The sequence below is a fragment of the Narcine bancroftii genome, chromosome 3 (assembly GCF_036971445.1).
Source record: "Narcine bancroftii isolate sNarBan1 chromosome 3, sNarBan1.hap1, whole genome shotgun sequence".
NCBI classification, from domain to species: Eukaryota; Metazoa; Chordata; class Chondrichthyes; order Torpediniformes; family Narcinidae; genus Narcine; species Narcine bancroftii.
The window spans coordinates 145,425,574-145,451,235 of NC_091471.1; the positions used below are offsets into that span (position 1 = coordinate 145,425,574).

Here is a 25,662-nt window from a genome sequence, read left to right on the forward strand (position 1 = left end):
GAGGACATAAGTCATGTGTTAGAAGAGAAAGGGGACATAGCCTGAAATTCAATGTTCATATCAGTGGGCTGTAGACGATCCATGCAGAATGATTTTCTAGTTTGTGTTGGTCCTCACTCTGGCAATGGAGAAGACCAAGGACTGACAGGTCAGAAAAGGAATTGAGAGTTGAATTAGCAATGCCAGTGTCTCAGGAGGGCCATTGCAGATAGAGAGATAGATGCTCTGCAAAATAGTCCCCATGTCTGTATTCATTATACTGTCCCACTATTGTCACCTTCGCATCAGACCAGATTCCTTAACTGGCATCCTTTGTCTTTACTAATCACCCAATCCACCCAAATAGGGCGCATCTCCCTCCACCCCCACTGACCACTTTCCATGGGTCCACCATCCTCCCACCCCTCCCCTTTCTCTGCTCCACCAGTCTTCAACGTTCTCCGCCCAAGCTCTTCCTCCCTGTCCTCATCACACCAGTCAGCTCTCCCCCCCCAGCTCTTCCTCCCTGTCCTCATCACACCAGTCAGCTCTCCCCCCCCCCCCAAGCTCTTCCTCCCTGTCCTCATCACACCAGTCAGCTCTCCCCCCCCCCCCCCCCCCACTCTCAATCTTGATGAAACGCTGACAACGATTTTCCTCCCATTTCTGTTGCTTGACCTTGCCGAGTTCCTCGGGCAGATTTGGTGTTGCTCGGGATTGCAGCCTCTGCTCGATCTTCCCTTGCTCCATAACTTCCTTCCCGAACTGTACAGAAAAGGAGCGTTTCAACTGTGTTCCTCCAGGATATTTGCTCGAAAGAGTTTCACCTCCTCAGTTCAGATCAATCCTGAGGGTCAATTCCAATCGGCTGAAGACTTCGCTCGGGAGTCGCCCCCCTCCTCCTGACCCACCGAGGAGACCCCGCGCTATTGTTCCCCCTCCAAAATGCGGGGAAATAATTCTACCCGTGGCGAAGATCGGTGTCAACCTGCCTGGACGTTAACATCAAGGAATGGGACCAACGCCAAAGCGTTGCCACGTTGAAGGAGGGACCGACCTCCTGGTGTCAATTGAGAATGATTTGGACGAAAGCAACACAATCTTACTTTTGGTAGAGGGTTGTCTCTTTAAAACAAAAACACATCGACAGAGAGAGACTGGAACTTTGTGGCGGCCAAGGATCTGTGAAAGAGCAGCATTAACTGTCCAACGTTGGGCTTGAGAAAGTCGTGGAGGACCGAGCCTGGCATCTCTGCCCCCTCCCACTATTTTAACAGAGATTGTTGCCGATCACAACCCCTCCCCCGTTTATTTCCGACCCTGGTCACCCCTTTTAAGCAATTAATTAGTTATCAAGAGAAGGTCCACGTGCCCTATTTCACCCCGTCTTCTTTGCAGAAAGGAGGTGGTAAGGAAACTGGTTCTGAAGAGGGAAATCCGCGCCCCCGCCCCCATATCCGCGCCTTTTCTAATGATGTTTGGAGAAGGACTCGGGAGAAAACCGGATGACGTTGAGGAGGATTTCGAAATGCGGTTGGTGGGTGATGCAAATCAGCTGATAGTTTTTTCCCGTCTTCGCCTTCTGGTCGCTGGAAGAATTTCTGGGAAAGAGGATTTTTTTTGGGGGGGGGGGTGTTGACGTTCTGGGGAAATCTGGGGGCTGTGACCTGGATTTAGCCTTGAGGGAGGGAGCTTCATTCTCTCGGTGTGAACCGAAACCTCGGGCGGGGGAGGGAATCGGCGGCGCCTTCACACGGCGTCAATTCGGAGCCGCGACCTGGACGCAGAAGCACAGCCCGCCGTCCCCTCTCGCATTCGGATCTGGTCTGAAAGCCGCGTGAGAGAGGTAAGGAGGCGGCTTCCCCGGAGCACTCCGCTCCGTTCCCAGGGATTGGTGGAATGTGCTCAGCCCTGGGGGCTCAACTTGGTTCCTTTCGAAAGTTCAGGGAACATTTTGAGGTGCATTTGGACGCGGCTTGGCCTGAGTTTCGATTCCGTGGTATTTTGCTCGTCTGCTGAGTTTCGCGTGCAGCCCGGGTTTATTTATGACCAAGGCCTAGTGGGAAAGATGATCCCCCACCCCCGGCTTCTCAGCTGGCGGACAACGCTGGGAAAGTGAAAGTCCTCAACTTCCACCCCCCTGCTCCATAACCAGCACCTTCGAAAGGCTTCAAAATATTTCTGTGGCTGGTTGAAGTGGGGAGATGGTCAGTGCAGGAGGTGCTCTTCCAGTTGGGGGTTGAAAGGGGAAAATGACAGCCCCTCCGAAGCCTGAAGAGCTGCTGGTGGTGGCAGGAATTTGACTTTATGATCTGGCCTCCAATTTGTGAAATTTCCCAATGGGACGGTCAACTTTTGCCTTTTTGGCAAGACTTGAAGTAGAATAGTTGACTTTTTTTTGGGGGGGGGGGGTGGTTTGCTGTCTTGTTTTGATTTGAGCACAACGGGCAATTGCAGACTGGAACTGGATTGAGCAACTCATTGCTGGAATGCTTCCCATGATAAATAAAGGCTAAGAGATCTGAAAGGAAGGCTACCAGGCCACTGGCGCAAGAGCAGAAAATGTAGAATAGCCTTAATTTCATTGAAAGTAAGTCATGTTGGATTGGAAATGATGCATTTTTCAATTTTTAAAACATTATTGGAATGTGTAGGCTGTTGGGTTCTAAGCCAATGTTAGGGATATACCTCTGCCCTTGAATTTAAGGAATGTTTATAGCTGAATTAATAATTGTGATGTAATTTGGTCTTTTGGAAACTAATGTTGAAGCGTGATTGGTTCATGTTGCCGTGGAGCTATGGAAAACCTTCAATGTTTTTGTTTCTAGACCTCGAGCTGATTGCACTGCAGTCGACAGATCCATTCTGAAACCTGGTTCAGTGAAATATTTAGAGCCAGAACTCATGAGTGAGGCAAATGAGTTGATTTGAAACAGCACTCAAACCAGTTATGAGTTGTTCGGCCAAGCCACAGGATTTAATTTCTGTCACTGGATCTGATCAAGTCACAAGATAGGTGCAGGGAAGAAAGACCATATTGATCTCTTGTGTGGTTCCATTCATCGAAATGTTGCACACTGTATGTCTACTAACTGTGATGTTGACATTGAAATACAGAGAGAAGCTCCATCCCTCTTGGCAAATGGCACAAATGTTGTATTCAGTTTCAGATCATTTGCTCCCACTCGGCCCCTTTCCCTCTCCTCGTTCAGCTAGGTTTTCTTGCACCCTTATTCCTTTTCCCCTTCCATCACCTTCACCTTTTCCTTGCTTTGCTTCCACCTATCACGATCTCCATCTTTATCATCCTTCACCACTCCTTGGTTCAACTGCTATCCACTGATTCCTCTTTAATCCTGCCAATCCTTTTCCGAAGACCTGAAACATTAACTGTCCATTTTCCTCCATGGATGTTGCCTGACCTGCCAAGTTCCTTATGCATTTTGTTTTTTTGCTTTATGTTGAAGGTTATTCTGTTCAGTTAAGGTGGGACATTGTACGCACCCCTCCCTCCACCTAAGTAGCAGTAAGACCAGTTAATCTGTTGAGCTGGAAAAAGGAAAATGAATAGTGTTGCTTGCTCATTGAACTTAACGAGCATGATGTTTAAATGCTGACTTGAATATCCAAAATGGATAACCTGAATTTAATACAGAGGTTCTGAAGCTATATTCAGAAACAAATTGTTATTGTTGGATATCAAATTGTTGTTTGGGTTAAAAATTCTTTATCATTTTTTGTAAGTGGTTGGAAGAGACTTGAGAGGGTCATTATTTTTGAGGTATTGTTTATGTGCATAGATAATTTTTTATACATGCTTAAGATATTTTAATCAAGAAGATTAATGGAAAATTATTTGCGATCTCCAGAGGACTGATCAAGAAGGCTACAGCTATATAAAATTGTGGTTGGATCTTGTGTAGAATATTCTAAGTAACGCTGGGCTCTATCTCATGGCAGGTAGAGAGGCAAAATTCTGCTGATGCTGGAAATTTGAGATAAAAAGACAATGCTGGTCATACTTCATGAGCCAGGCAACATTTATAGAGAGTGAATTTTAGTTCAGTGGCCTTTTATTGTAAATGATGTTTGTTCTTGGGAGGAAGCACAGCACAGCATGATGTCTCTGCAAAGGACTAAATTATGAAAAGAGAATGTAGAAGCCATTTCTCTTTGGAATGTTGAGGGATAATCTAAACATTTAGAGTCTGGATTGAAGTATGGCAGATGATGAGAGATATTTTTCATAACTCTCTTAAATGTGAGTTGTGTATTGGCTATTGAAGGTACTGAGGGATATGAAGTAACACTAGATTTGTGCAGTTTAGGCTGAAGACCATCTATGGTCAGTCCCACTGAATGACAGAATAGGTTTATCTCTGTCTTTTGCTATACCTCATTAAGTAATTACTAAATTATCAGAAATGTATCCACTGATCTAAGGTAAAAGCTATTACTGGTTTCAAAGTAGGATTACGTTCTGGTTGTACTTTAATTTTTTTTTACTGGAGAATGTACATGAAGTGTAATGTTGTGCAGTTTGTTCTCAAGGGGAATGAGATCAATGATTGCCACGTTGAAATTGTTTTGGCATTCATTCTAGATTAAAATATTAATGTTAAAATGTTTGAACCATTAGGGAGAGGCAGTGGCAGAGATATTGTTTTCAAGTGGTTTGGATTACATAGTTCAATCTGTGAAGGGTGTACAGGAACATGAGAAAGGAGAAGCCCACTTGGCTCTTGAACCTGCCCAGCATTCAATACGATTGTGGCTGATCTGCCCAGGCCTTAACGACTCTTGTGTGACAGTTCACTGAATTGTCCATTTGTATTTTGATTTCTGAGTTTATCAAGTGTAACTTGCCAACGTATTTGTTAAAACTACTTTGGCATAGACCTCTAAACTCTTTCATTAACTGCAGAAGCTTGAACTGGACACAGTATGTCAATACAGAAATTTGCAGAGCTTTTAGCCATGGAGATTGTTGACAGTGTGCAAAAACCCACAAAGCCTATTGTGAGATTGAGGTCTATGGGACATCGATTAATTTTGATCAGGGAAAAAGCCTTAAATTTTGAGAGTTTAGATATTAATTTTGGGATGTGCAGTGATGGATATTCCTTTAATAATTTGCAGTACCTTGTGTTACCAAAACTCACCTCTTCTTTCATAGTTTGCAGACTGGATGCAGTTGTTGATGAGTTTGGCAGAGCTGAGAGACTGCCAGTGAATTTGAATACTTAAATGTAGTAATGTTTTTAGCCACTGATCCTTTAAGAATAAGGCTTTGTGCTCCAAGTAGATTGTCTTCTCCATGTTTTTTAAAAATTTCACATCTTTTAGTAAATTTTGTTTGGATATCTGGTTTAAAAAATTAAATTGTGATCCATTTATCATTGGGTATCTGTATGGATTTTGTGACTCATTTTTTTCCCCACAGAGTGTTTTTCTAGTGATAAGAGCTACTGACTGTAGAATGACTTTTCATTTCTAGCACCTGGTGCCAGCAGCTAAACGATAGTCAGCCTTCAGTTCTGTGCTGCCTGTGCTTGTCTAATCTCTGCCTACTGGAGAATGTGAGCTTGATGCATGTTTGTAGTTTATTTTTTGAATGGGCCAAATCTTGGTGATGACAGAAGCAGAAAGATGTGGGCATACAGTAAACAACATCTGTTTGGTATTTGAGGAAAACAATGTCGTGTGACTTTGCTGCATTGTTGGAGCTACTCTGAGCACTACATAATGAGAGGATTTTATTGAGAGCATTATTCTGCTAAGTCTTCTGTAAAATTAAGTTTTTGGGAAAATGTTCTTAATGCCATTTAAACCTAAATATGCAGAATAATTGTAATAATGCAATCATTTAGCATTCTGATTCAGATTATTCAGTAGGCTGGGTTGTGACTATCCAGATTATTACATATTTGACAGTGAATTGAATAAGTGCAGTTCATTTAAGGGGTGATTGTATGTCAGTGTTGGTGGTTCAAGCAGCCATTCAAGAGGGAGGAGAGAAGAGAAATGTGGTAATTGGGAATAGTTTGGTTAAGGGAATAGGAAAAGTTCTCTTTCGCGGGAAAGAATGTCCTGAAGGCTGCGTTGCGTGCCTGGGTTTGGGACATCTTATCTGACCTGCAGAGGAATTTGCAGTGGGAGAAGAAAGATCCAGTTGTTGTTGTGCATGTGGGTACTAGTGACGTTGGTAGAACTAGGAAGGAGGTTCTGTTAAGGGAATTTGTGGAGCTCGGGACCAAATTAAAAAGCAGAATCAAAAAGGTGGTAATCTCTGGATTACTACCTGAGACATTTGCAAATTTGGCACAGGGTTCAAAAGATTAGAGTTAATTACACGGCTTAAGTATTGGTGTAGGAGAAGTTGGTTCCAAATCATGGGATATTGGCACAAGCTTTGGGGAAGGAAGGAACTTTTCAAAGAGGATGGGCTCCATCTGAACTTAGATCTGGTGAATCGCAAAATGTGAACTGTGGACTGGGCTTTAAAGTCAATAGTAGTGGGGTAGGTTCAACAGATTGGAGACAGATGGATAAAAAGAGGTGTGGATAAAGTAAAAGCAAAAGTTTAAATAGAAAGTAAGACTAGAGGAAATAAGTCAAATCCAAAAGAAGCAAAGATTACCAGATTTTAAATGCAGAATGGGTATAAAGGCACTTTATCTGAATGCCCATAGTATTAGAAATAAGGACAGTGAACTGTGGCACAAATCAGTACAAAGGCGGTATGAAATAGTGGCCATTACAGAAACGGGGTTGCAGGGTGGAGTGGATTGGGAATTAAATATCCAAGGATATCCGATAATAAGGAAGGTAGGGATATGGGGTAGTGCTCTTAGTTAAGGATGAGATCAGAGAAATAGTGAGAGACGATGCAAGATCTAAGGATCAAAATGTAGAGTCCATTTGGGTAGAGTATAGGAATAATAAAGTGAAAAATTACCTGTGGTAGTCGTCTATAAGGCACACAATAATAACATTGCAGTGGCACAGACAACAAAAAAATATCGAAGGCATGTAAGGATGGAACAGCAATTATCATGAGGGACTTCAACATACTCAGAAACTGGGTGAATCAGGTTGATCACGGCAACTTTGAGGACTTCATAGAATGCATGCCTGATGGCTTTGTTGAATAGCATGTTACTGAACCTACAAGGAAACGTGCTATCCTGGATCTGGCCCTGTTCAATGACACTGGTAAAATTAGTGATCTTGTAGTTGGGGATCCTCATGGAAAAAGTGACCATAGAATGATTCAGTTTATCATACAAATGGAGGATATAATAGTTCGGTCCAAACCAGTGCGTTATGCCTAAACAACAGAAACTATAAAGGGATGAGGAAAGAGTTGACCAGGGTAGACTGGGAACACCAGCTATATGGATGGATGGATGGGTGGTTGAGGAACAGTGGAGGATTTTCAAATGACTTTTTCAGTGCTCAACAAAAGTATATTCCAGTTAAAAGCAAGGACAGTCAGGGTGTGGGCAAGCCAGCCTTGGATAACTAGGGAGATCAAGAAAGGCATCAAACTAAAAACTTGTGCATTCAAAGTCGCCAAGATGAGTGGGAAACAAGATTGGGAAAACTTTAAGAAGCAACAAAGAACCAGTAATTACACACCAGACCAGCATCAATAGAAATTCACCAAGACACTGGTATCTTCGAAACAATTTTTATGAATAACATAACACTTTTTAACTTAACTCTAACTTGCAACACCCCTGTGTGTGTGTGTGTGTGTGTGTGTGTGTGTGTGTGTGTGTGTGTGTGTGTGTGTGTGTGTGTGTGTGTGTGTGTGTGTGTGTGTGTGTGTGTGTGTGTGTGTGTGTGGTTCCAAAACCATTACAGATTAAACATACCAGCATCAATAGAAATTCACCAAGACATTGGTATCTTCGAAACAATTTTTATGAATAACATAGCACTTTTTAACTTAACTCTAACTTACAACCCCTGAGTGTGTGTGTGGTTCCAAAACCATTACAGATTAAACATACCAGCATCAATAGAAATTCACCAAGACATTGGTATCTTCGAAACAATTTTTATTAATAACAGCACTTTTTAACTTAACTAACTTACAACCCCTGAGAGTGTGTGTGTGTGGTTCCAAAACCATTACAGATTAAACACAATTGTAAAATAAAAATCAGTTTTTAAAGTTCAGTCAGTTTTGTGTTAAAACTCAGATTCTTTAAATTGTTACTCTAAAGTAATTATGGAGTAGGTGTGAGGCCTCAGACTTGAAACTCGCAAAATTCTTATAATTGTTTTCAGAGAATTGTTTCTTCATATGAATGATTTACCTCTGTGTTTCGCACAATGATTTCACAAACCTTGGTATGCGTCTGATGAAGTACAATTGTTATGATCCAGAAACAAGAAGGATCTTGTTTTTTTTTAAACCCAAAATTGGTCAGTCACAAGTGGATATTTAAAATGCCACTGCCGTACTTCTCTCTCTTGACCAAGAGTAGCCATTCTTCCTGAAGATACTGCAATTCTGTGTTCCTCCATTGACAAGAAGAATGCAAACAGTTCTTTCCTCATAGAATGTTACATTTCTGACCCCAGATGTTTCTTAGTGCACTAGTAATCACTTGACTTGCTTTCATCATGACTTCTGGTTCATTTTGAAGTCCTTCTCTTCCAAAAGCATTTATGAGCCAATGCCTCTGCTCTGTCGGCACACATCATTGAAGCAAAAGCCTGTTTGTTTGAATAGATTATACAGGGGTTTCTCTAAGTAAATGACATTGTCTTCAACAATTCAATCACAATCACTCCAGGTTTTATGGCTGATTACACAGCTTCAACCAACAATGAACTAGTAGACATTTCGTCCCTCAGAATGGTTTCTGTGTAAGTGTCTGTGTGTGTCCCTGACCACCCACAAAGCCTTTTCTAAGAAATATATATAATCTTCCTAAAGATTAATAATAACACAATTCCATAACAACCAGTAAGCAAGAAATAAAGAGAAGAAAGGTAGATTATATAAGCCACATTTCACACTGCCAAATAGTGGATTGAACCAGCTAATTTACCGTAGTGGGTTGCAATGTCGAGCAGCTTGCCACCTTCCCCGTGCCTCATTCAATTTGCTTGAGGGGCAGTGCTTGTTGAACCAAGGCTCAGCATGGAGCCTGATCATCGAGGCCCAGCACTCCCCTCAAAGTAAGTGATCAATCGCACCATTGCTGTTTATCACAAACGTGGTCGTTGCGCTGCTGTCGTGGTCGGCCGTCTCATGGAAGTGAGTGGTGGCTCTGGAAAGCACGGAGCACCTGAGGGAAGGTGGTTTCTGAAGCTGTGAGCCCGCTTCCCGGACAACCGCGGCACCTCCGTGGGCTTCTTGAAGCTGGGTGAGTAGTTTGAGTGCTTTGTATCTCAGTGCCCAAAATTGCAGCACCAAAATGTCATCTTTGCATATAGGACCCAGGGTGATTTTTTTTTAGGTGTTTTTGGCCAGGGTGGGGGGGGTTTGCAGGGAGGGTCCTATATGACATAACACACAATAAATGTTCTAATGTGTCACTTTGATGATGCATTGAAAATTTTTTGATTGCTGATTTCTGGTTCTTTTAAGTAATGTATATTTTGTTTTTGTTCTTTGTAGAAGTCCTTTGTTTGTTATCTTGTCTGTATATGATGTGCAGAGCATTTTTCTGAGAAACCACATCTCTGCTGTATTGATTCTTTTTCTCCATTGCATTTGTGATGGTCCATGTCTCACTGACGTACATCAATGTAGGAAGAATGTAGAGTTCTAAGGCGAATGTCTTGTTCGTTGGGATGTTTCTCATTTCTATAAACACTGTTCTTGCCATTGCTTTTATGTCTGTTTAGCATTTGCCATCAGATGTTACCCTTGATCCAAGGTACTTGAAATCCTGAAACAAGTTCACAACTTCATTTCTAATCCTACAATTTGGAAAATCCGGTTTCTTCAGTTTTCATTTTTAAAGATAGGCCAAGTCTTTTGCTCGCTGGGTTGATGGTAGATGCTAATTTCTGTAAAATTACCTCACTATTTGCTATCAGTACTTGATCATCTGCATACCAGAGGTTGTTGATATCGTGTCCTCCAATACTTATTCCAGATAGATCTTATCTGGTTCTCTTGATGTTTTCACTGTACAGGGAGAAAAGGCCTGGTAATAGAACACAACCCTGTCTGACTCCTCACTTTATTATCTGATATTCTCCAATCTCATTGTCTATCTGTATAACTGCACTTTGTTGCCAGTAGAGATTCCTGATTATTCTTACATATTTTCCATTGATATTAATATCTTAAAGCATTTTCATAATGACTTGGTGTTGCACTGTGTCAAAGGCTTTTGTGTAGATCAATGAAACAGAAGCTTAGGTCTGGTTGTACTTCTATTGACCTTTCGATAATCCTGAGAAATAAGTGGTGTTTGATGTTCCCTTGCCTTCGACAAAGCTGCTCTGTTCTTCACTGATCTCTGGTTTAATCTTCTGGGCACGATGATTCGAACTAGAGTTTTTGAGGTGGCTGATGAAACAATTTGTTCTGTGTTGTCCACACTCTGTTGCACCTGGATCTTTGTCAGATCTTTAAAAGATCTTCTGGTACTTTAGCAATCATATTGAATAGAAAATATAACATAGCCAATTTCTCTACACCAAAATCTTCTAGCTCTATATACAGTTCAACTGGAATGTTGTCTGGCCATGATGATTTCCCCTTTTGCTCTTTCTTCATAGCATGTTCTACTTCTTTCATTATTGCTGGGGTCTCATTGTTGTTGCCAGTATCAAATTTGTTCCCTCGGTCTTTGTTACCATATAGATCTTTGATGTAGTCTGATCATCTTTGCGTTACTTTTTCTTTTTCCATAATTGTAGAGCCATCTTTTGCTTTTATACATCCTGCTTTTCTTCCGATTTGTGACCTCTTTAATCTCACCATGCATATGATCACTGTTGTTGGTCTTCTGCAATTGCTCTATTAACTCGCTTTTGTCCTTGAGCCACATTTCTTTTGCTTCCTGCACTTGGTTGTTATCTGTGCATGCAAGGATATGCAGGCTTCTTCATTTTCCTCACATTTTCTTCCATAAGATTCAGAATTTCTTCTGTCATCCATTTCTTTTTGGCTTTTTCCTGTTTGGGAATCACCCTTTGTGCTGCTTGTGTTATGCTGTCTGAGTTTTTTTTCCATTGCTGTTCTATAATAGCAATGAGGAGCTTCAAATTTGCTCTTCACTGTTATTTGGAATTCATTTTTGATGTACTTTTTTTAAAATCAAAAGTCCCAAATTCAGCTTTGGTTTCTCTCTTTGTATCTGAAGCTTTGAGTTTCGGGTACATGACAATGATTATTGGCACATGATCACTGTAGCAGTCTGCACCCGGATATGTTTTGCATGATTTCAGAGCATTTCTATACCTTGTAAGCACGTAATCAATCTGGTTTCTGGGGTTATTCCTGGGCTCTTTCATGAGTGTAGGTTGAAGTTGTTATTACCAATTATGTAATCTTGTGCTGTGATCCGTATAGCTAGTTGTTCATTTCTCTCATCAGTGACATAATGCCCAATATTGTCCCTGGTCTTGCCTACTTTTGCATTAAAGTCACCTTGAATAATGTTATTTTCTGAGTGTTTACATTGTCTAAGTTTGTCATAAAATTGACCGACGTTTTATTCACTGCTGTTGGGGGATAAACTTGAATAATATTAATGTCAAAGGTTTTGCATGTAATTTCACAAGTAACATTCAGCCTGATATTGTCCAATACCTTGTATTGATTTTTGCATATTCTTCATCTAACTTAATTTCAACACCACTAAAGAGGTAGTACTCAGAAAACTTGAGGGTCCAAAGATGGATAAGTCCTGGTGAAATGCATCCCCAGGGTACTGAAAGAAATAGCAGAAGTTGTAGTTGAGGCTGTGGTGATAATTTACCAAAATTCTCTGCACCCTGGGCGGGTCCATTTGGATTGGAAGATGATGAACATCACTCCACTATTCAAAAAAAGGATGAAGGCAAAAGGCAGGAAACTATAGCCCATTTAATTTAACATCTGTGGTTGGGAAAATGCTTGAAGCTATTGTTGAAGAAGAAATGGTGAGGCATCTAGAACAAAATGGATCCATGAGATTCAGCAAACGCAGGTCCTGTTTGACAAATTTACTGGAGTTCTTTGAGAATATAACTAGTGTATTAGATAGAGAGGAGCAGATGAATCTTGTTTACCTGGATTTCCAGAAGGAGCTCAATAAGGTGGTGCACAAGTCTTGTACAGAAGATAAATATGCATAGAGCTGGTGGTGATGTATTAACACAGAGGTTTGTTTACCCAATAGAAAGAGTTGGGGTACTGGGTGTTTTTCTGGTTGGCGATCGGTGGTGAGTGGGGTGCTGGGATTGCATTTGTTCATGAAATACATAAACTATCTGGAAGAGGGGGCAGAGTATAGAGAATCTTAAGTTTCCTGCGACTGTAAACTGAGTGGAAAATCAAATTGTGCAGAGGATATGGTGAGTCTGCAGAGAGATGTAGGGTCTGACAGATGGAGTACAATATTGACAAATATGAGGTTATCTACTTTGGAAGGAAGAATGGAATTTCAGAATATTTAAATGGCAGGTGATTGCAGCACGCTGCCATGCAGAAGGACTTAGGAGTGCTTGTGCATGAATCACAAAAGGTTGGTTTGCAGGTAGAGTAATGGTAGATGATTACTTCTCAGACTTGGATGAAATGAAAAATGCTCATAGAATTTTGTAATACTTTCCAGATCATAATGAATAAGGTCATGGTTTAGAACTGGACTCTGCAAAACCATTCTTTCTCTGAGTAATTGCAATGATGAGCGCTGGAATTTGGATTTCACTTTATTGTGGCTTGCAGAATTAAAAATAAAAATGGAGCTCATTTACGAGGTTCGGGTTCGGTAGATGTGCTTCTTCCTGCCCACAACATTTTTAATTGCAGTAAATGGAACATTGACAAGTGAACAGGGGCACAAACAGCCAATTCAGATCAGTGTACTGTGACATGAGCAATGAATAATGTGATGCAGTGTGGCTACTTGGGAGTCTAAATATGGGCAGTGTATTCTGAATACTGCAAATTTTCAAATACTTAAATGTTAATCTTTTCTGTGTATGTGATTGCTTGTATTTGCCTGGCACAGTCTATTTAATTACTTTACATTTGTTAAAGTTTGACAAAATAAATTGTTGATTAAGTTTCTTTTTTTGTTACTGAAATGGAAAAGCTTTAAAGAGACAAGCATTTTGAGTTGCGCCTCTGTGTTGTGAGTGTCTGTCAAAGGAATTTTCAACTAAACTCTCTGCATCTGACTGAAATGGTGTTGGTGCTGTCCCTCCTCTGGCTTGTCAGAAATTCAGCTGTATTGTGTTTTACCCATTTGAGGTGATGGGAGGAAAATGAAGCAAATACAAGGGGCAGCTGATCAGGCAATGGTCATTTTAACCTTCACGTTGAGTGTGACATTTAACATTAAATGCCCAGAGCAGGAATATCTTGGCTAACATCTAGTGTAGATAGTAATGATACCAGTGTCAAATGGACCAAAGCCAAATCTCTGATTAATTCCAGCACAATGTGTGCATTCATGGGATAAGGAACCCCTTTCAATAAGTTTCATTTTTATTTGACTGTGAAGCTTGGCCTTGTGACTCAATAGTGATTGCTATATTTCTGATGTACAGCTGTGTTCCACCTAAATGATCATTTGTTATTAAAATCTTGTGATTTAACAGCATTCACTGGTCAGCAGTAAGTGCCATATTTTTGGGGTTGTCTTATTCAAAGGGTATCGCTCAAAACCATCATTTAGGGTGGAAATACCAGGGTCGACCTATATAACAAGTCGTTCTTTACAATGGCATAATTGACTCTGGAGAGTACTTTTTGGATGAGCAGACAAGTTAAAGCTGAGACAGACTGCATTTCGTGGATGGAATTAAGCACGTTCCAGTGGAAAAGTTGTGGCTTCTGTTGTAAGTTTTTGATCAGATGAACAATCAAGGTTGGAAGCTCTGGTTTGGCCAACACTGATTTGTGAAGGAAACTGGAATTGATCCTTTGGCTGTGGTGCGGTATTTGTGATGGGTGAAAATGAGATCCATCGTCTTTCTGGTATTTGTGCAAAATTGGGGGTTAGGATGAACAAACTGGCAAAAGAGAGCAGAGTGGTCAAAGGAAATGAAGGAAAATTGTTGCTGGGTGTTATCAACACAAATTGAAAGTGGACTCTGATTTATTGGGGCAGGCTGAATTTCAGAAGCTTCTTTGTATTAGAAGCCTGGATATTATTGGACAAGCAAGAGATTCGTCAACCAGATAATGGTGTGGCAGAGTATTAAGGAATGTGTTTGGGAGATAAATTTGGAAAGGTTTGTTGGAGTAGATCACATGCAAACACTTTAAAACCGATCTTATTTGAAGTACTGGAGATATAGTGGCTTCTCACACCATTTTGCATGAGCTTCGAGAGATTTCAGAGAGGTCACTGATGGTATATTCCATTTTCATCTTTCAAGCTTAAATATTTGAAGTTTCCTAACCTTTCCTCAGCTAAAAGGTGCCTACACCAAAAATCACAAATACCATCCACTGAGATTCTCAGCATGTTGCATTATCCATTCCCATCCAATACGGAAAGGTCAGTTGCATCATCTTTGTAAAGAGCCCTTTTTCCATTGTTATGAGCCCATACGACCCCAAAACTCAGCAGCAATAGATATTCACCAAGACAAATGGATACTTTTTTTTACCTAAAAGCAATGGATGAAAGAACATCCTGGTGCCCTATTGTCTACAGAAGACTCGCTGTCGTAAGAGGGTCGTGTGGTTTTGCAAGCAGAGTGTCAAACAGGCTGCCTCAGTGTGTGTGTATAGGGGGGAGGGGGGAGAGGGAGAGAAGGAGCGAAGAGTCAAGCAGCAGAAGTTGCTGGAACTGAAACCGAAGCTCCAGTGTGGAAGATGGCCTGGTCACAGCCCTTGTGGTTCATGCAAGAGGAGAGGGCTGTCTAACGTTTCATTTGGAATAATAGAAACCGAAAAGAACTCTGTGATGACCTGAAAGAAAGAGGTTATCATCTGGTGAACCCTGATGGGGCAAGTTTCATCGGCAAGGCACTGAGGTGACTGAGGGAAGTACTTCAGATGTGGATGTCCTGGAACCACATATCTCTCTCTCTGAAAACCTACAAGAACCTTCCTGAGTGGTAACCATTTACCTTTCAAGCACCAAAGCCAGGTGAACTTTATACGTGTTAAATTCTGTACACAGTATAAGAATTGCCTGCAACCAGTAAACTTGGAGGAGTGAGAAGTGAGATTGGACTGTGAATCAAAGAACTTTTCTGAACTTGCATACACATGTGCGCTTAGAATTAGAAGGGGGTTAAGTAAGTTAATAATAGATAAGTTAAAGTGTAATTCTGTTTTCATGTTTAAAGATAATTAAAATAAACTTTTGTTTTAGTATCCATTTGTCTTGGTGAATATCTATTGCTGCTGGGTTTTGGGGTCGTATGGGCTCATAACAATGGAAAAAGGCCTCTTTACAAAGATGATGCAACTGACTTTTCCGTATTGGATGGGAATGGATAATGCAACATGCTGAGAATCTCAGTGGATGTTATTTGTGATTTTTGGTGAAGGCACCTTTTAGCTGAGGAAAGGTTAGGAAACTTCAAACATTTAAGCTTGAAAGATGAGAATGGAATATACCTTGCATTGAGATGGAGGTGAAGATTGTTTGAGGGCAGAAGTTTGAATGGGGTGAAGGGTTTTTTTTCATAAAGGTGTTGGTAATTATGGTGGTTTTGAAAAGCAGAAGGAATTTGCAAAATCAACTGCCATTTGTTAGGATGGGAACTCTAGTGTGAAACTGAAGTGCTTCACATAACCAATCCCTTCCAAATTTTTAGCATAGCTTAAGTGAATGGTGCATGTTCATTTTGCTTTTAAAATTTAGAACCGAAGAATCCATGGACTTGTTGAAGAAATCCAAAGGAATTTCTGAAGATCTGTTAGTCTGGGAATACAAGTTGTTGCGATGGCTTTTCGGAGACTGCTGGGCAGAAGTCTAAGTGTGCCTGTTGTGATGTGGTGCCTTTAAGGGTGTGCTACAGAGCAAGCTCTCTAAATATAACTGGTATGCAAGTTCTGGAGCTTGCTATGAGCTGGGGCAGGAATCGTGGGCTGTGTGAGTGGCAGCTATGGTGAATTGTAGCAGTAGTTATATCATGTGGCAATAGATTTTGCTCACTAAAATAGATATATTGTAATGGATCATTTGGTTTCCTTTTCTTCTCTGACATTGACAGTTGGTTAGAGAGGATCACTCTGTATTTGGGGTTTGTTGCTTACTTCCGCAGTTCCAATCTGAAATAATTTCCAACTTTTACTCTGTTTTATAAAATGACCCATTTACTGGTCATTGGTGAGTTCAGCAGGTGGGATGAGAAGTAAGAATCTGCTTTCATTCTTGTATTTTTTTTTTGAAGAGCTTGATCTGAACTAGAGATTATTAATTGTAAAGTTTAGGTTTTGTTTTAATCGGGCTGAATGTGGGCTTTTCCCCCCCCAAAATGGGAAGAAAGTAGTCTTTCCTGCTCAACTGGACCTAGTACCTGTTTGGCTGCAGCGTTGGAATTTCTGTTCACATGTATGTTGTACTTGTGTGTATGACCATAAGCTCATTATCAGCACATTGGGCAGATAGGTGTTCACACTTTTCACCACATTTCTTTCCTTGCATTTCTGCCTTAGCAACCTGTGAACTGAGGTGGGAGGTATTATTGGAGCTGCCATTTTGATTTTTAATTCTCCTACCTGCGTTTCTGAAATAGTGTTTTTTTTTCTTCACTGTATCAAGTTGACTTACCTCGAAATGTATGCTGAGTTTGAACAGCAAAGGTATTTGAGCACATGCTAACTTAAATTAATGGATTCTGAGTGTTTTTTCAATTGGGTTACCTTGTTCATAATGACTTAGTTTATTTGTTTTGGATTCTTGGACAAAGGCTATACTTTGATTAGTTGTCCACTCCAAGATGTAACTGAAACTTTTCAGGATTGAAATTCTGTGGCCAAATCCTCTTCAGTCTGTCCTTTTGACATTTCCACCGATGGCAAACTTAGCTACCTTGTGTATCACCAGACCTTTCAGAACATATTTTTCTGCAATTATCTCTAAATGGTTCCATATACTTCTCCAGGATTTCAGAGTGAAATATTTTGTTAGATTTTTCTCTTTAATTTGAATCCTTTTCTCCCACATGAAAGGCTCCATGCATTGAACTTTTAGTGTGATTTAAAAGCTCGCTCACTCTGCACAAGTTTTGTTTCATAAATGAAAACCATTGGGGAAATTTCTTCAGTTTTATGAGCATTCAACCTCTGACTTGGAAGCTGCGTGTTTCCAGACTCAAAAAGGTGGCAACAAATAATCTTCCCAACAAAAGTTTTGCTGCTTTGGTGACTGCCTAGATACTATTGGTAGGGCTAGGTTTTTTTCCTCTCAACATCATTGCTGTATATTTAAAAAGTCAAATGGTTCTTCAGTGGCTGTACAACAAATGCTAGTCTGGAACAGAGTGAGAGGACACTTGATAAAGTTGGTATCCTCTTCCAGGCCAACAGCTCCGGCATTGAGAACCTAATACAGTTACTTTGCTCTGTTAAGATAGGCCATATCATTTGCATGCTCAATGACAGATTCTGTAATGAGTATTGTATCCAAGTCTTGTGGTGGGAAGATGGTTTCAAGTGGAGAAAAGAAAATATTCAAGGATGGTCTTGATGCCTCCTTGAATAAACAACTCTTGGGAATTCCTGCCCTTGACTTCTCAAAGTAACAGCATGGGTCTGAGAATCTAGAATTTGCATGAAGGGATCCCCATGTAAACCTATCCAGCTTTAGGGCATATGCAATCCCAGCTTTCAATGTCTTCAGTTTCAATATTGGATGTGATGAATTTCAGAATTGAAGTGGAAAAGTAATACTCCATCCCATATGTCTGCCCAAGTAGGTAGCAGAATTGTAGAAAGTTAACATGATGGTGGCTGATAGCCTTGCCTGCTTCAGTCTTCTCAGGAAGTGCCGTCGCTGTTGTGTCCTCCTGACCAGTGAGGAGATGCTGTGTCCTCCTGACCAGTGAGGAGATGCTGTGTCCTCCTGACCAGTGAGGAGATGCTGTGTCCTCCTGACCAGTGAGGAGATGCTGTGTCCTCCTGACCAGTGAGGAGATGCTGTGTCCTCCTGACCAGTGAGGAGATGCTGTGTCCTCCTGACCAGTGAGGAGATGCTGTGTCCTCCTGACCAGTGAGGAGATGCTGTGTCCTCCTGACCAGTGAGGAGATGCTGTGTCCTCCTGACCAGTGAGGAGATGCTGTGTCCTCCTGACCAGTGAGGAGATGCTGTGTCCTCCTGACCAGTGAGGAGATGCTGTGTCCTCCTGACCAGTGAGGAGATGCTGTGTCCTCCTGACCAGTGAGGAGATGCTGTGTCCTCCTGACCAGTGAGGAGATGCTGTGTCCTCCTGACCAGTGAGGAGATGCTGTGTCCTCCTGACCAGTGAGGAGATGCTGTGTCCTCCTGACCAGTGAGGAGATGCTGTGTCCTCCTGACCAGTGAGGAGATGCTGTGTCCTCCTGACCAGTGAGGAGATGCTGTGTCCTCCTGACCAGTGAGGAGATGCTGTGTCCTCCTGACCAGTGAGGAGATGCTGTGTCCTCCTGACCAGTGAGGAGATGCTGTGTCCTCCTGACCAGTGAGGAGATGCTGTGTCCTCCTGACCAGTGAGGAGATGCTGTGTCCTCCTGACCAGTGAGGAGATGCTGTGTCCTCCTGACCAGTGAGGAGATGCTGTGTCCTCCTGACCAGTGAGGAGATGCTGTGTCCTCCTGACCAGTGAGGAGATGCTGTGTCCTCCTGACCAGTGAGGAGATGCTGTGTCCTCCTGACCAGTGAGGAGATGCTGTGTCCTCCTGACCAGTGAGGAGATGCTGTGTCCTCCTGACCAGTGAGGAGATGCTGTGTCCTCCTGACCAGTGAGGAGATGCTGTGTCCTCCTGACCAGTGAGGAGATGCTGTGTCCTCCTGACCAGTGAGGAGATGCTGTGTCCTCCTGACCAGTGAGGAGATGCTGTGTCCTCCTGACCAGTGAGGAGATGCTGTGTCCTCCTGACCAGTGAGGAGATGCTGTGTCCTCCTGACCAGTGAGGAGATGCTGTGTCCTCCTGACCAGTGAGGAGATGCTGTGTCCTCCTGACCAGTGAGGAGATGCTGTGTCCTCCTGACCAGTGAGGAGATGCTGTGTCCTCCTGACCAGTGAGGAGATGCTGTGTCCTCCTGACCAGTGAGGAGATGCTGTGTCCTCCTGACCAGTGAGGAGATGCTGTGTCCTCCTGACCAGTGAGGAGATGCTGTGTGTCCATAATGGGTCACTAGTTAAGTGAACTCCAAGGAACTTGATTCTCTCCACTACAGAGTTATTAATGTGTAGTGAAGGGTGGTCATTCCTGGTCCTCCTGAAGTTCACAAACATAGAAGTTCATAGTTTCTAAAAATTGGAATGTGGGTAGGCAGGATGATAAGTTTTTAGTATTCCTCAGCCAATTAAGGCAATAAGACTGAGTTCAAGAGTTGGGACATGTACAAAATGTGGGTTAGGCTACTCTTGGAGTACTGTGCAGTTTTGGTCACCATATTTTAGGAGGGATTTGATTAAACTGGAGAGAGTGCACCAAAGATTCACAAAGACATTGCATGGATTAGATGTGAGCTATCAGGAAGTTTGGATTAACTGGGTCTGTTTTCCCTGATGCAAAGAAGGCTGAAAGGTGATATGGTTGATTTGCGTGTTAGATCGATGATGGCCAGTATAATTTTCCTATGCTAGCATCTGTCTGAAATCGGGCATTGATTTAAAGTGTAAAGGAGGTGGCTTAAAGGAAATCTGCAGGGTATTTTTTTCAGTATTTGATATCTGAAAGGAGGTGCTGGATGCAAGAATTTGAAAGGCACCTGGACAGGTAATGGAATGAGTAAGATATGGAATTAATGCAGGCAGGCATGGTAGTCTAGACTAGCCATGTTCATCAGGGGCCATGCGTCCCCTAGGGACGACAAGGGGGGATAAACTGAAATAATTTTTTATGCGATTGGTAAGAGAAGTAGAGAAGAAAACAAACTTGGCTACTTCACACAAAAGGGGGCGGGGGCATAAACTTTGAGCAGAGTCCTAAGGGATCAATAGCCAAAATAAGTTGAGAATGGGTGATCTAAACATATTGTATAAACTCATGTAATAGTTGATCCTATGTAATAGTCCACCCTGTAGGAGTGGGGGGGCTGTTTTTTGGACCCAGTCATCTGCCCACCAGAGCTCCTGATGCCTTGGCCATAGACCCTCTCCCAGGCCCCAGCTGCCCACCACCTGAGCTCTTGACCATGGATCCTCGTCCCAGCCACGGACTCCCTCTTAGGGCCCAACCGTCTGCTCATTGGTGCTCCTGATTCCCTGAATGTGAACTTACCACCTGGTCCTGATCATCCGAGCTCCCAACGCCTTGAGCAGGTACTTGTAGTGGTCAAAACGTTTGACCCGTGTAAAAGTTGAACTTCTCCCCACACACCCTCCCAAATTTGACCCAAAAAATTGGTCCACAAAACTTGACTACTGGACTATCACATGAGTATATCCAGTTGTGAGGAGAATACCCTGTTGTGCTGCACCTCTATGGCCCTGTTATTAGAATGTGGTGATTGTTTCCTTTACCTATTTCAGTTAATAAGGCACACAATGCCTGATTAGTCCCCTGCTCTACTCACTTTACACCTACAGTTGTGTAGCTTGATACGATAATAGCACCATCTACAAATTCGCTGATGATACCACAATAGTGGGTTCAATAAAGAAAGGTGATAAGTCAGTATATAGGAGGGAGATTGAAAACTTGGCTGAATGGGGCACCAACAACAACCTTGCACTGAGTGTCACCAAAACCAAGGAGCTGATTGTTGGCCTCAGGAAGGAAAAGCCAGAGGTATACAATTCAGTGATCATTGGGGGATGAGAGGGTGAGCAAATTGAGGTTTTTGAAGTCACCATCTTGGAGGATCTTTCCTGGACCCAACACACTAATGGCATTGGGAAGAAAGCATGTCAGTACCTTTACTTCCTCTGGAGTTTGCGGAGGCTTGGTATGACATTGGAAACCCTGGCAAATTTCTACAGATATGTGGTGGAAAGTGTGCATAAATACATGGTCTGGTATGGGGACACCAATATCCCTGAGTGTAAAGCCCTCCAAACAGTAGTGGACATACCCCAGGACATCACAGGCAAAACCCTCCTCACCATTTAGAACATCTACAGGGGATGCTGCTGTCAGAGAGCAGCAGCAATCATCAAGGATCCACACCACCCAGTACACTCTATTCTTGCTGCTGTCATCAGGAAAGAGGTATAGGTGCCACAAGACTTAAACCACCAGGTTCAGGAACGGCTGCCACCCCTCCACCATCAGCCTCCTCAATGACAAATTCGATCAGAGACTTACTTTTCCACTTTACTTTTTTCTTTGTATTGCACAGTTTGTTTACATTTCTTTATTTGTTTACTTGTATATATTAGGTACAGTTTCTTTGTGCTACCAATAAGTATTCTGGCAATAAATCTGAAATTTAATGTTTACAGCATCTTTCTAATATTTCAGATACAAAAGAACCATAAAGGATCTGAGTGTACATATACATCTGAAGTAACTGAATGTTCTTTTCCATAAATTAGAACATTAAGCTATCTTAAATAATTGGTCAATCTGGTTAGGAATTCTAATATTGGCTTCAAAACAAGAATATGAATCTTAGTTTCACATTTTCTTCAATTCTATTTGGTGCGAGAGAAGATGGATCAAAGGCCTGTCACTGGAAATCACTGAGTTATTCTATTTTAATGTTTGAACAACAGTGATCTTGGATAACTCGTAGATTGCAGACTGTTTAGAGCTCTGGTTCTGGATGTTCAAGCAGGCAGCAGAAACCTATTATCAATTGGGGATGGCAGCTTTTAGTGCTTTATTGTGGAATTCATCAAGTTGTGCACTTTTTTTTATCATTTGCAAATTTTTTGGTTGTATGCCAGGTAAGACGTATGTGGAAGAACTTTAGTATAACTTTCATATTTTATCTTGGACCTCCATAATTCCATCCTGAAATGCACTGCCAGCCATAATAGTGGAGTCTACTTCAATTGCAGTATTTGGAAGGGAGATGGATAAGTATCTACAAGGAAGGAATTGATATGACTGGAGGCAGAGGTAGGTGAGTGGAATCAGTTGGACTGCTTTTAAAATTAGCTGAAACCAATTCATTGGAAAAGCTAGCACCTCCTATGCTGTAGCCATTCTGAGCTAAGGCTACAATGCACTGACTGGTACAGGATTGTCTTTCAGATATATGCCTGTGTTTCTCATTCAGTGAAGATTAAAGATTTAGGGACCTATTTACAGAGGAAGTTAACTTTTTGCACAATTAACATAATGTACAAAATCCATTTCAAAATTTATGCATTAGATTAACTGTGGATCTATTTCTTTGAATATTTTAGCAAGATAAATGTTTTTCTGATGGTATTTTGCACTCGGGGCATTAGTAAGTGTGAGCAAGGGCAAGATTACTGGAGGCTAGATTTCCTGTGACCATTGGAAATCCCACATCTGCCTGCTTGCACCTTCCAGTGTGATTGCTGGCAAATGACTAATTATATTTTGCCCAGTGGAGACAGGATCTTCATCCTTTTGCTATCTCTTTATTCAGAGGTGAAGGGCAAGATTGTGGATAAACTACTCTCCACTCACCAGAAAGCTTTGATTACATTATCTTGTATAGAACATTACAGCATTTGAGTCCTGATGTCCAGATTTAAACTAATTCCATCTGTTTACATGTGGTTTGATTCACTCCATTCCATTGCCTGTTCATGTGGGTGTCTAGATGGTTCTTCAGTTGGTAATTTTTTAGTTTCACCAAAATTTAGAAATCTGCTCATTTAAAACTTTGGTGGGTCATTCTTTCTATTGTTTTTTTTTATAATTCTACCAAGCTGTATGATGAGCTGCTAGTATTATTTAGCTGCACTGAATAGATTTGTGCTCATCACCCAGTCGCCCTCACGGTTAGGTTCATGGAGCACTTCCTGTAGATTTCGGTCGAGAGGAACAGAGGTTAGTGCTACCCGGCATTTTGCAGGGGACATGGTCAGGGAGTAGTGTTCGGTGGTGCCTGGGTGTATGAAGCTCTCAATGCTCCCAGTGTCGAACAGGCAACCCATGCTGTGACCGTTTACATCTATGTGCATCATGGAACATCCCAGCTGGTGTGGTTGATTCTAGTCCAAGATGATTGAGGCTAATGTTGGTTCGTTGTCTGACCCACTGCTGCCGTCTCGTTGAGTTGGCGGCCACCAAGATGACTGCCTGGGAGATCACGAAGATGGCTGCCCCATGGATCGCACACAGTAGAGCCAAGAAGTGAAGCCGTCAGTGAGGTCCCTCCTTGCCATGACATGGGCCCGGACGCAGGCTGCATGCGGTGCTGCTTGCGGTGGGGCTTCGATCGGCATACCCTTGTGTAGTGCCCTTTCTGCCAGCAGTTTGAGCAGGTCGCACTACGTGTGGGACAGTGCTTTTGGGGATGCTTGCTCTGGCCACAGTGGTTTGGACCTCGTGCTCAGCAGTTGTGGTGGACAGATGGGATTCAGGGCCCCTTCCCCCAAGATGGTGTTGCCCGTTCTGCATATCTGGGGACTGCGTGGCCCACAGCATAGGACTCCGCGTTCTTTTGGGCAGTCTCCATGGCCTGGGCCATCTAAACAACCTCCTGTAGGGACCGATCGCCTTTCTCCAGGAGTTGTTTGTGGATGTGTTGGGAGCAGAATCCAGCGACCAGTCTGTCGCCTCTTCATATCCCGTGCAATTGCAGATCAATTGATAAGCGAGGTAGCCTACCACTATGAATAGTAGGTCATAATCATTGCTGTCTGCTGTAATTTTTGTGGCGCCTCATATAGCCCTTCAGGCAGAGTAGCCACATGTCAAATTTTACGGTGGCCTGTGGGTCTTTCGGGGTCGATCTCCAACTTCTCCAACCAAATTGGCTTGTCCATGATGCTAAAATTTAGATCAATAAATTGTGATGCGATCAATGACCACTCACAGACATGAAGTAAGGACCAAAGGCTTTACTGATCTAACGATCCAAGCATGCCTCAGCCAGCTGCTGTCTCGAGTCCAAGGGCAGGTATGAGGGAGGAGACTAGGGCTCTCTGCCTTGATTAGGGCCTTGGGACAGGGGCTACCAGTTGCGCAGGAGGGCCAGCCTGCCCAGCTCAATGGGGAACGTGCCCGCAATACCATGTTCCACCATAACCCTTCAATTCCTTAAACCTATGCCCCTCCTGGGTCTTTTGATTCTTCAACGAAAGAAAATAAGTACTTTCTATTTGCTTGTTGAAAAATTATCTGTGTATTTCATCTCCATTCTTTCTGTAAATTTTGTTAATGTCTTGATTTGATGCTTGCTTTAATAATCTAGTACAATTCTAATTAAATGAGGTAAACTTCTTTGGAGACACTGGAGATTTTGAAAAACTATCTCAAGCCTACCAAAATTTATGGCAATTGTGTGGAGCGACTGGGCAGAAGGGCGTACGATAGAATTTGCTTGTAAAAGCTGCAGTGAGGATTAGGTTTTGCACTTGAAGGTAATAGTTTCATCTCTGATAATTACTATATTTTAAGCTGTCTGTCCTCTTCAGTTGGCTGAGATCAGTGGAGCTTGTGCTTTAAAATGAGTGCAGTGAGACTTGAGCACCACTAATTTCTCATTTGTAGATCTGATGCTGATAAGCCTTTGCTAAAATGGGGGATCCTCAAAATTCATTGGAGCGACTTCATCCCTAACATCGAAGTACTCGAGATGGCAGAGGCCGACAGCATCGAGTCCATGCTGCTGAAGATCCAGCTGCGCTGGGTGGGTCACGTCTCCAGAATGGAGGACCATCGCCTTCCCAAGATCGTGTTATATGGCGAGCTCTCCACTGGCCACCGAGACAGGTGCACCAAAGAAGAGATACAAGGACTGCCTAAAGAAATCTCTTGGTGCCTGCCACATTGACCACCGCCAGTGGGCTGATATCGCCTCAAACCATGCATCTTGGCGCCTCACAGTTCGGCGGCAGCAACCTCCTTTTTTTTAAATTTTTTATTTTTCACACCATAAATCACAATAGCCATGATATACACTTTTTCTTTTTCACACATTTACAGTGACTTTTTCTCCACCCCCCTCCCTCCTCCCAAGCCACCCCCCCACCCCCCCTCTCATCCATTTTAGGTATACAATCTAGGTTGCATTAATTCAGTCAGACAATGTTGTCATTCAACAAAAATACACCAGAAATTCGACTGAGTCCATTCTTTTCTTTTCTTCTCCTTCCATCAACTTAGGTAATGTTTGTTCCCGGTAGGTTTTCGCTATTGTATTTAATGTAAGGCTCCCATACTTGTTCGAATATTTCAATATTATTTCTTAAACTATATGTTATTTTTTCTAATAGAATACATTTATTCATTTC

The 25,662-nt window shown here is 42.2% G+C and overlaps 1 protein-coding gene across 6 annotated transcripts in view; it reads left to right on the forward strand.

Annotated features, from left to right (window-relative positions):
* Positions 1–1,113: 1,113 nt before the first annotated feature.
* Positions 1,114–25,662, forward strand: part of elf2a (E74-like factor 2a (ets domain transcription factor)) — a 145,678-nt gene continuing 121,129 nt past the window's right edge. For 3 of the 6 annotated variants that reach the window (XM_069925367.1, XM_069925371.1, XM_069925372.1), the window contains exon 1: positions 1,641–1,825. The gene's annotated coding sequence lies outside the window, so the exon portion shown is untranslated. Of the gene's footprint in view, positions 1,517–1,640; positions 1,826–1,884; positions 1,939–2,512; positions 2,570–25,662 lie in introns of those variants that run through there. The other 3 variants (XM_069925368.1, XM_069925370.1, XM_069925369.1) reach the window with 3 other exon arrangements.